The sequence below is a fragment of the Strix aluco genome, chromosome 2 (genome assembly GCF_031877795.1).
Source record: "Strix aluco isolate bStrAlu1 chromosome 2, bStrAlu1.hap1, whole genome shotgun sequence".
Taxonomy (NCBI): domain Eukaryota; kingdom Metazoa; phylum Chordata; class Aves; order Strigiformes; family Strigidae; genus Strix; species Strix aluco.
In genome coordinates, this window is record NC_133932.1 from 11,852,967 (window position 1) to 11,870,548 (window position 17,582).

Consider the following 17,582-nt stretch of genomic DNA (forward strand, 5'->3'; position numbering starts at 1 on the left):
TAGGTATGCCACTATGTTGCATTTCTGTTGAAGCGCTTCTTGCAGACACTACTTATCATTTGAAGATCCTGGAAGCATGCTGCAGGCATTGAAAATCTAGTCAAGGTAGGCAGAGGGATCTTAACTGCAGTCTGCCACTGTACCATACTCTTGAAGAAAGCATGTTACATCATCTTAAGTGTAGCAACAGCTGCATTTGCACAGTTGTTTCTGTGTTACTTCAGTCAGTGAAGCAAGATGACAGAAAAAGTAAAATCATGATCAACTTTTCAAAGATTTCCATTAGTTGAATCACTGCTGCTGGCTCTGCCTCAAAGCAGAGTGCCAAATGTAGAAAGTGTCCTAGACAGCATTGAAAATATTGTAATGCTGCCCTTACAAAACCTCCTTGCAAGCCATGCTAGATCAATTCTTCCATTTTAGAGCCATTTTAGAACTATCACAAACCACCTTCAGCTCTTTAAATGAATCTATTATAACGTTGTCTTGAGTATTATTTAAAGAAGGCATTCTGGCAGTCCTGTGATCATTTTTAGATCCTTGTAATTGCCTTCACTGACCTTATCATGTTGCTGCTAATAAACATAAGTGATCATCTTTCAAATTTCATCCAAGAAAGCATACCACAAACATCCTGAAACATCACTGATTAGTTTTAAGCAAGTGCAATGACATCTAGCAGTCTCCAGTTTCTTCCTGATGAGTAACTGAATAGACAACTCCACCAGTAACGTAACCCTACTCCATGAAAGTCTCGAGCATCACTGTGCTCTGCCTGAATATATGGGCTAGAGGGTGAGCTCTTTCTCTTGGCTTCTTGCTAGTAGTTTTAATGGCTTTCTTGATGATCAGGGCAGCTAGAGAAACTACAGTAAAAAAGGCAGGAATGGGTCTAAGAGTGGTTAAATATACAACTTTATACCCATCTCAAAGGGGCAAGAAAAAAAAATGTTATAAAATTCTGAAAGTGTGGAGAAAGGACTATAATCTACCACACTGCATGGTGATTTTATGCTGGATCCATAGGAGCAACTGCTTAAAAGGGTATTGCACTGGAGGCCACATCTGCTTCTCCCACATATCACTAACCAACATAAACATGCTTGGTTTCACAACTGCATGGTAGCATTTCCGAGGTCAATTAAGAGCAAAAACCTTCCAATATTTTTAAAAGTACCCCAAAAGGCTCTAAACTCAGTTGGGCACTTTTTTTTGACAACTTTTGCAAATTTTCCAAAAATGAATATTCAGGATACAGTATGAGAGATGAGTTGATAAATTTAGAAAGTTTTCCCATTAAATTTGACTAGAATTTCTTTTTCTCTATAGCTTAGACACAGTTGTGAGACTGTTCAAGAAATAACTACGCTCAAATTATAAACCAGGAAGTGCAAAGTAGTTATGTCAGTGATGCACACAAAAATATACGCTGCTAGAGTAGGTATAAGATAGAAAAAAAAAAAAAAGACTAGTAAACAACAACTACAAAATTAAATATGAAAACTGTCAACCAAGAAGCCACCTCCTTTCATAGGATATCAGTCAGACCTGACTATTAATAAACAGCAAGTGTCCAGTGCCTCTTGCCAGCTGGAAAATAAAGGCCAGCATTATCCCACATTCTAGCTCTTAAAAAAAAAAAAAATAGAGAAGGGGTACAACACAACTTGAGTTGTTGCCCAATTAAAAAATTAATTCGGCTGACACTTTATGAAAATAATTTCACTTCACAAAGTTTCCTGGAGCAGCAAGCACATGTTCAGAGAAATCCTCTAAAGGTTAGAGATGCTAAATGCTGTGTAACTGTATCAGTTTACAAATAATAAGATTTCTTTCTACCATATACATCCTCAGGGTTATTACATTGTCACTGACAAGCACTTCATAGTAATTTTCTATGAACTGAGGAGGTCAGAAGAACACATCAGGCTTGGTGAGTTTTGCTTGGCTTCAAACCCAGCACACACATGCACAAAGCACTCAACAAGATTCCCATTAGGTCAGGAGACCTGTACTATAAACAGAGATTTAATTTAGTTTTAATCACCTTAGAACATATAATGTTCCTCAATACTAAGAGCAAAGAATACTAAGAAAAAAGATCTGTAGAAATTGCTCTTGCATGCTCCCCACTGGGAAAATATGTATTTAGTATATCTCAGGGACTTCATCATTCTTCATATAGAAAAATCTGCTGAAAAAACAGCTGCAGAAATTACAAGAATCAGTCTATCTTGTACGTTTAGAAGCAGCCCTTCAATAGCTGATTACCTTAAGGTAACCCTTACTTCTGAAGCCCCAGTATTGTACTTCCTCCACCTGCAAAGGAATCTTGCTATTACAGGACAGTATTAATTTCAGCTTTACTTTTTAAAATAGATTCAACTTATTGGCAATGACAGCTCATGCAATATTCCTGGAAAAAGAACTTATGACAACACGAAAAGATCATTAATCTTGGATCTAAACCTGCTTTTTCAGAGTTTAGGTTTAACTCTGTCTAGTGATATTTGAAACATCAATACTTTCATTTCAAATCACAGTACATAAATTCAAGAAATTTTCCCTCTTGCAAGATCATTACTACTTATGATTTAGGAGGTACGTTAAAGCTATTCCAGCCATATTTCCTATTTTTGGCACCCATATTTCACCCTCCTGTATTATAACCTGTGCTGTAGGGATTTTCCTAATTTTTTTTTCTCCTTAGTGAAGCTGAGAAAGAAATAGATTGCTCATGTAAAGATGGATAAAGATCTTAGTATGTAGACAATGTCACAGTTGCCCGAAACAAAGTGAGAGGAAGAAATTAAAGGTTTAAAATGGCTTTTTATTAAGACTGAATTTTCATGTAATTAATATATTCTCAGAACATAATTCATATATTCTCAGAACATAAAACCAGGCCATAGCCTGTACATACTGAATATTCTGAGTATCACTGTGTATACTGAGTATGTATATTTCAAGCACATAATTATATCCTTACTTTTAATCTGAAAATTTTCTATCTGTGCTTGCCACCTAGAACCTAACTGTGGCCAGGTACCTTTCAGTTCCAAGAAAATTATAAAGAACATATGGAACTCTATATTCAGCAGCATATAACTCCTCAATATTCTTCTAGGTTTTTTCTCACCAATGATCCCAGTCTTGATTTGGTGCTGGCATATCTATGTAAGTTATAAAGTACACTAGGCCAAATTATACAGTTTAGTTATTTTTTTTCTTACTCACTGTAAGGGACTGAAATGTCCTATGACTGCCTCAAAGCTTTCTTGTGTCTGTGCAAACCTCCAGGACAAGCTGCTGCGGCCTCTGGATTGGTCTGGGGAGCGTCCCCCAGCAAAGCGAGAGTGTATTGAAGGATGCAGCCCCCCACTTCTTTACGGTTGCATTGTCTGGACTCTTTAGACAAGCCTCAAAGGGGCAGATGTGTACTGAGCTGGCCCCATCGTGTAGCCATTTGTGGCTCTATTGTGTAGGCCAGACACCATACATGCATTGCTAATGAACTGACGCAAACGTTTCTGCCCAGAAGCCCCATGCAACAAAACCTGTTGGACCAGAGAAAAAAAAACTAAAGGTGAGCAGATATGCTAATCAGCAGATACAATGAACTAAAAAGGCAACAGAAAACTTTGATCGGTGTGCATCCACCATCGAAGCCAGATCCGTGTGCACCCACCACCGAAGAACTGAAGACTGAGGACCAACGGGACGCCACTGGATCCATGGTGGTGACTATTCTTGCAGCCCTATCCTGCCTCCTTGCTTTATTTCTGCCTTTTCCTTCCATTCTGTCCTATTGCTACCCCTCTTCACTTTTTTTTAATAATAAAAACCTGTTTTGGGTATATGGCATTTGACCTCATTTGTGTCTTAATCTCGCTCTTGGGATCATCTCGAAACCTCCCCCGACATTGGATCAGGACACTCACCAACATTAGGAGCTCCTTCTACTCCACAGCTGTATCCCTGCCTTACAAGGAAGGTATTATTCACATCAGATTCTGGAATTGGGAAGAGAGAGGGGAAGGAAAAAAAAAAAAAAAAAGGAAAAAAAAAGAGATTAAAGTACAAGACTTCCCTTAGAGCTTGGGAGCAATGGCACTAGCCGTAAAATCCTTAGATAAAGTTAAAAGATATGAATTAGACCCTTCACTCCTTTAGTAAACCAGATATTCTGGAAGCAAGGCAATTCCTCTTCCGGAAGACATCCTTGTTCTCTTCCTTGCTCTAACATGGAAACAGCCCAGAAGAGAACCCAGCTTTTATTATTTTCATGGCAGAGACAGGACCACTTCTGCCTGTGTAAAACAGAAAGCCCCACCCTCTTCTCCAGATTCTGTCAGTCATTCTCCTTCCACTCCCCCAGCCAAAAGTTCCCTTCAGAGATGGTGAAAATAGTGAGCTTGTGAGCAGTGTAGAATTAGAGAGACCATAGATTCAGAAAGAAAAATAATTTACAAGCTTCTCCCAACAAACATTAAGCTTGTTATATAGAATATGTGTCTGTTGCACTTTCTCATCAACAATGTCGTCTTGTGTTATTAGGTACTATACAGCAATTGATCACCATCAAAATGTCAAAAGTATTATAAGGCTGATACTGGCCAGAGGCCTGGGACACTAGACTCTTCCCTAGCTTGAATTCCGGTCACTGGAACAAAACAATGTTAAAATATGAATGTGGAAAGTTATTCAGAGGAGGCTTCTAGAAGACCTGTGTTCTGTACTCACACAAGCTCTGGTCCATATACATAACTCCTGGAATATTACTTAACTGCCCCACTAACATTTTACAGTATTTCTGTAGAGGAAGTTACCAGACAGCCTATTGCATCATGCCACTACATACAATCCTGAGCAAAATAACTTCAAAGTTGGCTGTGTTCTGAGTGAGAGGTTGAATCAGATGACTTCACTAAGGACACTTCTAGCATAAATTATTATATGATTCAGCATTTAGATGCAAAAGAGTCAAGAGGCAGCAGTGGCACAATTTCACGGAGTAAAAATAGTAGTAGTAAGTGGTACTAACACAAAATCAGCCGCTCAAGTAAAGCCATGTCCAAACTATCATTTGTCACTTGCACATCTCTGGCAAATAGTGTATTTCCCATAGATTACATAGCTGGTTTAGGTCATATTTTGCCAATAAATAGGGAAACAAAGCTTTGGAAGTTTATTCATTATCTTTCAGCCCATTTTCACAACTGGTAACTATAATGAAGTATTTGGACTGTCATCTTTCTGGAACAGGAAAGTGCACTTAAGTATACTATACCTTTTTTTCTGATAAACAGATTAAATGCAATTTGAGACAGAAATGAAATTTATCACTACTTCCTGGCAATTAAATGGAATTTATCAAATGGTTTGATGGCCCCTCAGATTTTTATCTACAATTAACAATGCTAATAATATTTGACCTCTATCACCCAAAGCTAAGAATTATCAATACACAACATTTGACCCAGCACTTCTACCAGTCCGGTGTGGAAATGGCAGATAGAACTCAGAATTAACTGCACAATATTTGAAAGATTTGATCAGTGACAACTTGTTAAAACCCAACTGTTTCAACGTGTTTAATAGCTCAACTGGCCAAACTACCAAATAAAAATACATTTATGGTGTTTGTTTTAAATGCTCTCATGAAATATTTTAAGGCAGAGGCCTAAGGGTTTATTTAGTCTATTTGCAAGATTATCATGCTATAAACAAATGAACATTTGTATCCAGCATGACTTCTTCAGTAGTTGATAGCCTAAGACTGTGTTTATAAGCAATTTTATATGAAAATGCCTTTTTTTTTTAGGAGGTATGCCTCCTCAAATCCAATTGCATGCTTTGTATTCATTATAGTTACATTAACACTGGCCAGAAACCAACACCTATAACAACAGTGAAAGTAAAGAGCAACCTAGATTTAATTGCATGAGTCCATGGTTGCTTACTAATTAATTTCTGAGTAAGTATTTTATTAAAACACGTTTTATAGAATTACACTATGTGCTACACAACTTTCATCAGAGTGTCAACTTTATTAGGTACACAAGGCTGTTAAACAGTGGGCTCACCTCTGACCCAAGAACTCCATGTTTTCCACGTGACAAAATAACTTGCAAAGAATGCCACAAAAAGGATAAACAGAAACCAAGAAGGGAAAAAAAAACCCAACTTTTATTAACAAAAGTGCTATGTGCACCATTATAAATAAGTACATAATTCTAAGTTAAAATACTGTGAATCATGTTCATTCAGTACCCTATTGTTAGAGCCAACAGCACAATGGGAAAACTCAACATCCCCTAGGACGTTGACTCAAAAGTAGAGACATGAATGGAGGAACAGATGAGTAGGATACATAGAGATGCCTAAACCAATAAACAGCAGCTGTTTTACAGTAAAGTAGAACTTTCATACACCTAACGCTAAATTGCAGCAGTTCAGGCATGGCACTTACCCCAGTTAGTCATCCCTTCCACGTAAAAAGCATTTTCCAGAAAATGGGCAGGGCAGTGACCCCTTCAGCTGTTCATGCAGCACTGGAATAGATACTATTGGGAAACTAACAAAAACACATAATCCTAGATGATGTCTTTCAATGATTCAACAACAAAAAAAGAGGCCTAATTTGCAAGATGCTGTTCCTAGATATAGAATCAAAAGCCCATATAAACATGAGAAAAAGGGAGACATATTTGAAGTAAGAGTAAATGAGAAGAGAAATACAGCCCTACAAACAAAACTGATGAGATGCTCAACTTTAGAAACCATAACTCAAATAGCCAGTAAAGAAGGAGACACAAGGCATCTTAGGGATATGCTATATTACAGACTACCCATTATCAAGATAAACTGAATAAACTCTTGGCATACTCTAGCAGACAGAAAACACACCACTGAGTTCAGTATTTCTATCAAATTTCCTTACAAGAACTGTATGCAAACACAAAAGAACAACACTTTCTGCCTTTTTATTTCCTTCACCAGCCAGAATACCAAAACCACTCTCTTAGAACCAGAATCACTCCCACTTTTCACGCCAAAGCCTTTGAATTCTTTTAAGCTCTGTCATACATTCATTTTATACTTTTTCTCTTCTTTTCTATGATATTACTTTCATCTCATACTTCAGGAAACATCTGTCTTGGATCCTCACAGTATAACAAGATCAAATTTTGTATTTACAGTTTAGTTTTACAATTTTTTCCAGACCGCCAGCTTTTGAGACCAAATACAGACTTCTATACTGAAATAATTTACTAAAACAATATCAGAGAGATTTTATAGACTCTTTACAAATATTGCTATCCCCACACGCAATCATTGACTAATTTCATTCTCATTAGAGAAAATAGGAACCTGAAGCACAGGCATATTAAATCAGAACCTAAAGATACACTACAGTCTATGCTAAGACTGCCAACAGGCACACACACTCTTCTGCTAAAAAACGAATCAGGAAAAAAAATTTATGAAAAACACTACTGTTTTGGTCCCCAACCCCCTTCCCCCCCCCCCCCCCCCCCCCATTCCCTTAATATCTCTGTATTAATAGTATTATATTCACTGCACTCATGAAGAAAATAATTTATTGGGATATGCATAAGTAAAGCCACTTAAGATCCAGCGTTCTGTACTGTGATCAGTGGTTCTGAAGCAATTAGTTTTGCAATAGAGAAATCTAAGCCAGGTCATATGGAACTGCCATGAGGAAGACTGGATCTGGGAAAACAGCAAGATCATACAAGCTTTTATAAGCAAGCTTCTGTCAGAAACACCATGAAAGCTCAGAGAACAGGGAGACTCCCAGTTAAACAACTGTAGAAAATCACCTTGAATATTTAAATAATTTTCAACTCATTTAATAGGATTGTTTCTACTGTTCGTTGTGTTTTGTCTGTATGTAGTATAGCTACAGGTACCATTTTCTATTGATGTAATAATTCAAATAGAAAAACCTTTTCAAGAATTGCGTCAGTAGGTGCTTATAGTATACTTGGGAAATTCTGAACCCACTTGTTTATATTCCATATAGCTAAGTATTATTTATATTCAACTTTCTGAATTTCCTCTACTTTGAAATGCTTTTTTTCTTTCTGTTTTCAATGGTACTGAAGCCAAACTGTTCTTAATCCCAGTAGTGGCAGCTCTCTACGTTCTTTTTACGACCACAGTTAATTTCCATTATGTTCCTTGTAGATAGAAATCAGGTTGGGTTTGAGATCTGAGCTTGTTGCTTAATAGCTGCTTGGGCTGGAGCAGAGCCTGGGGGATTTGGAAAACCCAACCACATTGTATGAGAGGTGAAGAGAGAAGGAAAATCAAAAAGAAAGAATAAAACCAGAGGTAGGGATAAAGGGAGGCTTATCATACTGGTTTGAAGAAGGAGAAAGAAAGATGATGCCAGGAGAGGAGACTTAAGTTTTGGGAAGAGCGAACTAAGTAAGAAACTGGAAGATGTGCCCTATGTGCCACCTGTTAGAGGAGTTGCTTTCTCATCACCTACTTGAGAGGCCTCTTTTCTTTTTAAGGTGTTTCAGGCTGTATTTTAAATTTGAATGCATATATGTACTTTTGCGATTGAAATATAAAGGCATATTTCTGTTGTACGTATAAAAAAACCCCATAGATTTTTCTAAACTGTATTTTTCTTTTCCTGCCTGTAAAATATTTATCCAGGTTCAATAGAAACTGTTACAAGAGTCTTTGAAAATAAGCTGTTACTCTATGATACATATTGCAGATCTTAGTTGGAATGCAGGTTCTTTGCTTGAATGCCTAAACAAGTAGTGTTTTAAAAACTTGAAATATTGCTGTACACAGTGTTTAGAGAGTCTTACTTAAGTCTCATGCAGGTCACCCACATACCTGAGCTATTTTCTACATTTTTCTTTATTCGAGACCTATAGGGTTTTAAGAGTAATTGGGGGTTTATGAATTAGCAGTGCATTCTTTACAAAATCTAGTGAGTAAAGAGCATGTAGTTCTTTATTTAAATATTAATATACTGTCTTTTATTGCTATTAAAATTACTTAGAATATTTTATGTATTCTAAAAAAAGATAAATTTGCTGAAAATATTTTCAAGTAATATATATTTAAATTTTATATTAAAATCAGTTTTATTCCAGCAGCTTATGTGGAGAGTTAATGGTCTCTTCAAGTAAATTTTATGACAATTCACAATATGTAAAACCATTTCAAGTAGCTTTCTGTAATGAAAATTAAGATCATATGGAAATAATCAAGATTTTATTTAGGTACTGTAGCGGTAAGGTGAAAGACTTGTGGTGTTCTATAGAAATTCTTCCTAGTGTATTTAAAAGCTCCACTGGCAGTATCTAAAGATAGTTTGATCTAATTACCACTGAGAGGCTGTAAACTGCAGGAAATTCTATTCAGCATCCCAAGTGGTATGGTCTCTGCCAAAAGAACTCCAGGCATAAATCAATAAATATTTTCTAGGACCAGTTTGGCATTTCCATGCCACCAGATTACTGTATCAGTATCTTGCTTAGAATTATTACCTTACCCAGTAAAAAATCATGGATTTCCTGGCTTTATGTTGCTACCCTATTATATTGTAACAAGATGCTTCTGACCCACGAAAAAGGAATGTGCGTGCAAGTTGCCCTGCTGAGATAGCACTACGGTCAGGAAAAAGTCCAGCCAGAATTCTTGAAAGCCAGCCACACTTTCCAAGAAGTTAAAGTAGAAGTGAATAGCACATTTGCGCTTTTAAAAATCAAAACTTTGTTTTGCTTTTTAATATTGCTGTCTTACCTGAGCTGTAGATCACTTACATTCTTGAATGTGTCTTTTCTTTTACGCATCCTTTCTCTGCTATATATGTTCCCAAATGGCAAACCAATGAATGCATGGTGTCTGGTCCAGTATAAGACCAGAAACCTTCACTCTTGCGTGTATTGAGTTAAATTCTGATTATGCAGCTCTTTGAAGCCCCAAACTCTTATGATGCAAACTTATGCCTATAGTATAACAATTATAATTAGCCTCATTGTGCTTAATATACATAGATTTTGTCCATTGGGAAGAACAGAACTGATTGTCAATCTTCAGCATAGAAGTAATACTCCATAATTGTGCTTTGCCTACCAAGTGTTAGAATTTTGCACATGCATTATAATTTTGCAAAGTTAGAATTTACTGTGATACCATGATATCACTGCAATCTTTGAATGAGGTTTGGTGTTAATATTCAAAAAAATAAGCTTTATTGGAGGCTTCAAATCTGTCTCTAGAATGCCCAAGTGTTAATACTTAGACTGGCAGGAGCAATCAACATACAAATTTACAAATTGCCAATGATTTATGGTGAATGAAATACATTTTAGAGCAGAACAGCTAATGAAATTTACATTTTGGCTTTGTTACGAGTGCACTATGGTAGTTTTGTTTGAATTATTATTTTAAAGTTTTTCAGCTGTGAATCAAAACTGCACACAATGAACCAACATGGGGAGTTTGCAGATGTCTGCAAATGCTGATTCATTATGTATGAGCTCAAATAACCAATTTTGTATTTCTCTGAGCTTGTTCCTGTGCAAACTAAAAAGAATTCCCAAATGGGTGCAAGCAATTAAAATATCCCATGATGACAAACAGGTTAGGTGGCTTAACCACTCCAGCAATGAAGCTAATTCCCTTACCTGGGATTCTGAGAAAACTTCAGGGCTGAGCAGTTTCAGAGAGTTATTCACACAGAAGAATACTAGACAAATGGCCTACACAGCTTGAATATATCTACCCTCTATATGTCTGAGAGCCATTCGGATGCTTGAGTGTGAAGGTTTGCTCATTACTTGTCAAACTTGATGGTAAAACTCCAGAGCAAGGGGAGATTTGGGTCCAGTCTCACTTTGCTGTGACTTTCAACATGTTGCTAACCTGCTGTTCTGCAGTTCTTTCCCTTATAATATGAGAAAATGATCACCACTGTAAAAGTGCTCTGTCGTCTCTATATAAAGTGCTGCTGGATGCTTTTTTCTTCTCTTTTTTAATATGGCAGGTAAGCCTTTTCATTTGCATCCTGCTTTTCAACCACTTTGTCACATGGGTTAGTTTGTATCACAGTTCTGTTGGGGGATAAAACTTAGCCCATCTAATTCAGTGCAGGTTTTGGGAGGCCTCTTATTCACATGAATGCTTATGTTTTCACTGTTCTGTTTCTTCACTGTGATTTGACTGCTGAATGGTATTCTGAAAATGATTTGATAAGACAATGAGGTAATTGTCATAGTCCATTACTTTTCTGTGTCATGACACCAGCAAGAATTCCCTTTAAAATGTCCTAGAGTAAATCTACAGCCTGCCTAACATATTGATGTCTTACTGTAATCCTGAAGTGTTTTGAGAAAGTATGTATTTATAAGCTTTGTTTATGTTCTGAAGTGTCCTATTAGATTCTTTCTTTTAATCTAGAAGATGGTGCTCAGTATTTATTTCACGGAAACAAACATTGTGGTTACTCATCATTCTAACTTATGTTCTGATTTTAAATAGAGCAAAATATAACCTGAGAAATCACATTAACTTCTTAGAAGTTAGTCTTCTAATTTTATTTTTTTCCTAATCTGTTTCTTAGCTGTTAGGAATCTACATGCCCAAACTATCACCAGATATGTTTAGCAGAGAATGATGAGGAGAATGATTAAATACTGGTTTGATCTGAACAGTTTTCTGGCCATACAATGGTAGATGAACATCAGGTTGAAAAAGGCAATGTGGAAAGATTCCTCTGTCACTGTTTGCTGTTCCCATTTAGGTCTTTATGTGAAGGAAACAGACTACAATAGTGGCTTAGGAGATTTATGGAAAGCTGTGTAACTTCAAAGGTAATTTAAAAAAAAAATTAAAAAAACACTTTCTGAAAGTCAAACAATAATGTTTGCCCAAAAGTGTTAAGTAGAATCCTTCTTTAATGAACTGTTAACTACCAGTAGAGGCAACCGAGGGCATTTCCTTGAGAAAGGCAAACTGTCACTCAGTGAGAGTGAGGGTCTCATTGCAAAGCAATCAGTAGCACAGAGACTCCTGTGGTTTCCAAAGTAATAGTCACAGGGTCATAGCAAGTATGACTAAAGAAGTCTGAAAAATATGTTCTCTCTTCTTACCACAATGTAGTGACATGACTGTATACTTGAGATACGTTCTCAGGTACATGTTCACCCTTAATGCTGCATGGAAATCCGTTAAGAGGCAAAAATTGGGATTAATACTCTGTTCTTCATGAATAAGGTCTTGTATTAATAGTATATAACCAATTGGTGTGAGATGAGACAAGAAAGAAAGGAAAAGAAGGGAAGAAACCAGCAAAAAGTTTGTTTTTGTTCTTGAAATGAGTGAGCAATACTGGCCTTTGAAGCTTGGGGTAAATATCCTAAAGAAAAAAACATTACAGTGTTATTTTGTTTAGTTTCAAACATTTTAGCAACATGTTCCTGTACTATATTAATGAGAATGCTTGAAAACTCAGTCCAAGTATGATAAAATACACAGGCTTGTTCAGTATCATTGGAGACAGCTGTCTTTAAAGACATATAAGGACAAATGTATTATGGTTAATAATTTTCTTTGGAAACTTACTTAAATTGTACTAGTAAGTTTATTTTAAAAAAAACACCTTACATCTGGGGATTTTGGATATTTGGCCACCATTTATTTTGCTGTTACTGCTTCCCTGTGCTCTTACATATCTGATCAGCCTTGCCCTGTTTTACATAACAATTGCTTTTCTCTGTTGGGCAAAACCCAGTGGAACTCTGTTCAACTTCTGCTTTACTTCACAGATGTTACCCCTAGAGAACTGATTTTTATATTTACTTATGTTTATATTCTGGGCTTAATGTCTTTTTCTCTACAGCAGGTAGCTTCTAAATAAGTTACTAGAATAGCGTGAGTGTAATAAAGCAAAATCCAACCTTGTGCAATAGACCCAGCAGCTGTTCTCTGTCTACCTGCTATACGTGGTATCCACCACCTCCGAAGCACTGCTAAATGGAGTGATGCAGTACTTCCAATGTAAGGGCTGGAAACAACAGCAGCAAAAAGAGATTCTTTATAGGGAGAGTGTGCATGCCTGGCTGCTTTTTGTAGTCCTTTCCCTTTTACTCTGTCAGCATCAACAATTGTTGTATTAGGGATGTTGGAAGATAAATTCTTGCTTGATCCCTTTTGTATCTATTTATGAACCTATTTTCCATTAATCTGTGTAAGCTTTCCTGAATTTCCTGATACTGTTCACAGCTGTCTGTGTCAGTAAGTTCCAGAAGGTGACCATCTGCTACATAAAAAAGTATTCTTCATCCCTTGCCCCTATCTTACATCAGTCTTATTTCATTAAGTGCCTTCTACTAACGTATAGTGGGATTTGTTGAACAACAATTTTTCATTCACTCTATCTGCTGCCTTAATGGCATCTGCAGACCTCTATCATATTCCTCTCTGCCTAATCGTCTCCCAGCTGGGGTGTTCCAGCCATTTTAAGCCATCCTCTTAAGGTAGCTGCTCCATTCTGATCATTTTAGTTACCCTTCTCTAATTTCTCAATGTCCTTCTTGAACTATGGCAACCCAAAGTACACTCAGTATTGAAGATCTGGCCATGCTATGGTCATATAAAGAAGCAAAATGGCACACCATGAATTTTCCTAAAATACTATGGAAGTTACAAGGCAAAAAGGAAAGCACCTAGGGAAATTGAGCTTCCTGGACAGTTACAGCATTTGGATGTCTTTTGTCAGCTTAAGCTCTTACTCTGTCAGTTTAAGGTCCGAGAGTCAGGGTGCAGGTCTTGGTATTTCAGGCATCATAAGGTGCAGATCATGCATGTGAAGACTTACCTTGCTATGAAGGAACTAAGTGTACAGTTGGTGTAATGACTGTATCTGATGGTCATCTTTAGCATATGTCTCATTATTTTTGGATCTGTATCCTTACCTAAAATGAGGAAGAAAGAATTACTTTAAGTTTACTTACCAGTACTTATTCTTGGCAGATGACTTTGTTACATATCACTAGACTTCTTTAAGTTTTATAAATCGTTTTTATTTTCCAAATTAATGCTCTAACACCAGTGATGTCTAGCACCAGTTTAGTCTAACAACTCTGTGGTTTAGAATTTAGACAAATTCCTCAATATTAAATCAGTTCAGAATTACTGAATTCAAAATGTTCCTGGAGGTGAGTTTTGCTGCTGTGTAAACTTGCCCCACTGACACCAGATCACCATTTAAATTTCAAATATAATTAGGCAATAAATTGTTTTCTTTTTCTTCCCGATTCCATTACTTTTCAGCTTCCTAATAAGCTTCCAAGCCAAACTCACCCCAAGTGGTAGAATCCTTAGTTTACAACTGAGTTCAAAGTTTATCTAAGATCATGTCAGTTCTCTTGAGCTGAAGCTACCTGGTATCTCAGCTAAACATAAATATAAATCACATCAAGCTAAATATTTATCTTCGGTATCTTTTAGTCTTCACATATTTGATACTAACATATTCTGGTTATGAGCAAGGATAACAAACTTGTAATCAGTTTGGGTTTTTTTTCCCTTACCTTCAGCATTGTCAATATATTGAGTGCACTTTTAATTTATGCGCTTCCTTTAATAAAAGAGCTAATGAAATATAACTGCCTTAATTCCTTGCCAAGTTTAGAATGGGCTAGTTAGACATGCTTGTGATTTTTAGCAAAGATGGGAAATGCTGTTGGGTATGACCCACTTTCACTTCTCTTGGGGTTCTCATTACTTTTATTTACAGAACGGAAAATAGTAAAATGATCATACATCAGCGTATAGGGCTTGCAGTTTGACATGCCATAGAACTTGGGTTTTGCAGAATTGCTTAATAGTTGAGTAAACTTTATCTCAATTTTTTGACAGCCATGTAAATATGCAAGTAAAACAATGCAACCACAAAGAAACTGCAGTCAGATGGAAACTAGCTAAACTCTACTGACCTAAGAAAATGTTAATATACTTATTATGTATACACACACACATGCTTTGAATTGTTATACTGTGTTGTGAGTTAGCTCACAACAAGTTTCTCTCACATTTTAGTTGCCATGCAATTGTTTCTTAAATAGCTTTTCCACATGGTCACTGTGTGTAGTTTGAGAGAAAAAATTAGAAAAGAATTTATACCATTCTCGCCACAGGTTCTGTTATAAAATAACTATCACCTTTTGGGAATAAGGAGAGTAATAAGTAGAAGCTTTCCAAAAACTGAAATATGCAGTGTGCAAAGCCAGTTTTCAGTTTTAAGTAGCTGCGTGTGTCGCGTAAGATTCCAAGCTAATATGTGTCAAAGCAGATTTAGATTGTTATAGCAGTTGGAAAGACAGAGAAGATGGTAACTGTAAATAAACTGATCATACTTCCAGCCCAAATAGTACCTTCTAAAAATTTGAATTCAGGCATCAGTCTCCAGTGAAAAGACTTATTTACTAAAGGTCTTAAAATAAAATACCATTACAAAATCTTTTCCATTGCACTGTGATAGGCACTTTTGTAAGTATGATTGTAATGATCAGGAGTTTGAAGAAGCAGGTAGGGGGACTTGTTTTTTAAAACCATCTCACAATCTCAAGAATATGGTACTATTTGGCTTTAAAACACTGGTCAGACATTCATGGAACTACAGAGATTGTATATACGTTTTAAATCCTTCCCCAAATCCTTAGGTCTCTAAAATAGAAGCTCAGATTGCATATGAAAACAAAAGTACTCATGTTCCTCTCTTAGAAGCTTATCCTCATTTGCTTCGATGTACCAAGACAAGATTTGCAGAGATGTCAGCCACCTAGAGTGCTTTCACAGGGTTTCTCTGCATCACACCACTGTGACGTGGGCTCTGAGTCTGCATCAGAGAAAAGAACAGCTGTCATAAAGAAATGGAAGTAGTGATGAGAACAGTGATGAGATACAAATGAAGATGCAAAGAACAAGGAATCACTGAACCTGGAACAAAATTGTTTGAGAAAGAAACTCATGACAGGAGAAAGAGCAAGAAAAACTAGTAGGAAAAAAGAAATAATGTGTATACTTAAACAATAATGTTTGACCTCCAGAATGCTTGGACAAAATACAAAGGCAAGCTGTAAAATAAAAACAGCACCTTTCTTAAAAAAAAAAAAAAAAACAAAAAAAACAGAATTCTATATACTTATAGCGTAGCTGAACAGCGAAACAGGCAAATTAAAGACATGTGCCCTGTTTGTCAGAGCAACACCAGACAGCTTCAGTAACTTGATGAGGCCCCCTCTTATTGCTTAAAAGCACAGTGCTTATAAAACAACTCAGTCAATTCCAGTATATGAGCTAATGTACTTTAAAAAAAAAAGTGTATGAAAGCAATACTACTGTTTATATTAAATGTAGTAACTACTTCTTAATATCCATTTAACATGTGTGGGTTTTTTCCAGCATTCTGCAAGGATGGTTTCAATCTGTCCACAAACCATTTTTTTTTCCTCTTGATTCTTGTATGTTTGATAATAGTATACTTGAAATTATCTCTTCTATCTATGGGACATCAACTATTGCCATCTATTGCATACAGTTAAGAACAGAGAACACACTCTGCTGAGAGGGAAGGAGAATGGAAAGGGAGGAACTAAGAGGGAAAATGACTGTTGCTGTATGAATGGGGAACCACAGTTAATAGAGGTTGTATTGAAATACTACCTAACTTAGTTTTTATGCTAATAATGAGAGCTTGAAAATTAGTGAAATAATACACATTATTAACCATTAGATCTTGCAGGTTCAGTTACAGTAACTATAACCAGAGTATAGCTAGCTATGTGAGTGCTGCACAGGGGCAGACAGATACCAGAGGCAGTGTGCTCCAGAGCACAGGCTGCTGGAATGCTTTTGGAGTTTGTAAGTGTGACAGTGGTAATGATGCACTATTCAGCAGATAAATCTATCTACAAGGCTCCCTTTGAGGGGATGAATCTAGAGAATCATTTGAAGAATTTATGCTTGTGTATATCTACTTACATAGATTTGTAGTGGGGGAGGAAGAGACACAATGGGGATTGTCTCTGCTTTTGAATCCCTTTGACTTTTGCCTTGTATGCTTCTGTAGCACATCCTGTCCTGATATGTTCTACTTCTGCCTACCTCAGCCCGTAAGTGAAGCTTTGGGTTTCTTTCCCGTTCTGGCCCAGGTACAAGAAAGCTCTCCCTGGTATTAACAGTACTGTGCAGTAAACTCACAGTGGAGCTTGGCAAGCACTTTTAGTGGGCACCTGGTTATCTATCTGTCTTGTCATGGTCTGACAGGTAGTAGTGTGCTGTGAAAAGCTTAGAAATGTCATTCTGTAGATTTCAATTCCGTGACTGGCTCCAGGATTTAAAAGCAGCTGCATCTCAGATTGTCGTGATTTTTTTTTAAATGCGGTTATAACTGAGTGACTTTCCAAATATAGGTCTCTAAACTTGTAATTAGGAAAAGTTATTTTTTCGTCTGTATGACTGGCAACCAGTAAAGAATTGCTGAATTAATATTGGTTCAAGAAAAGGTCTGTTTAACTAAG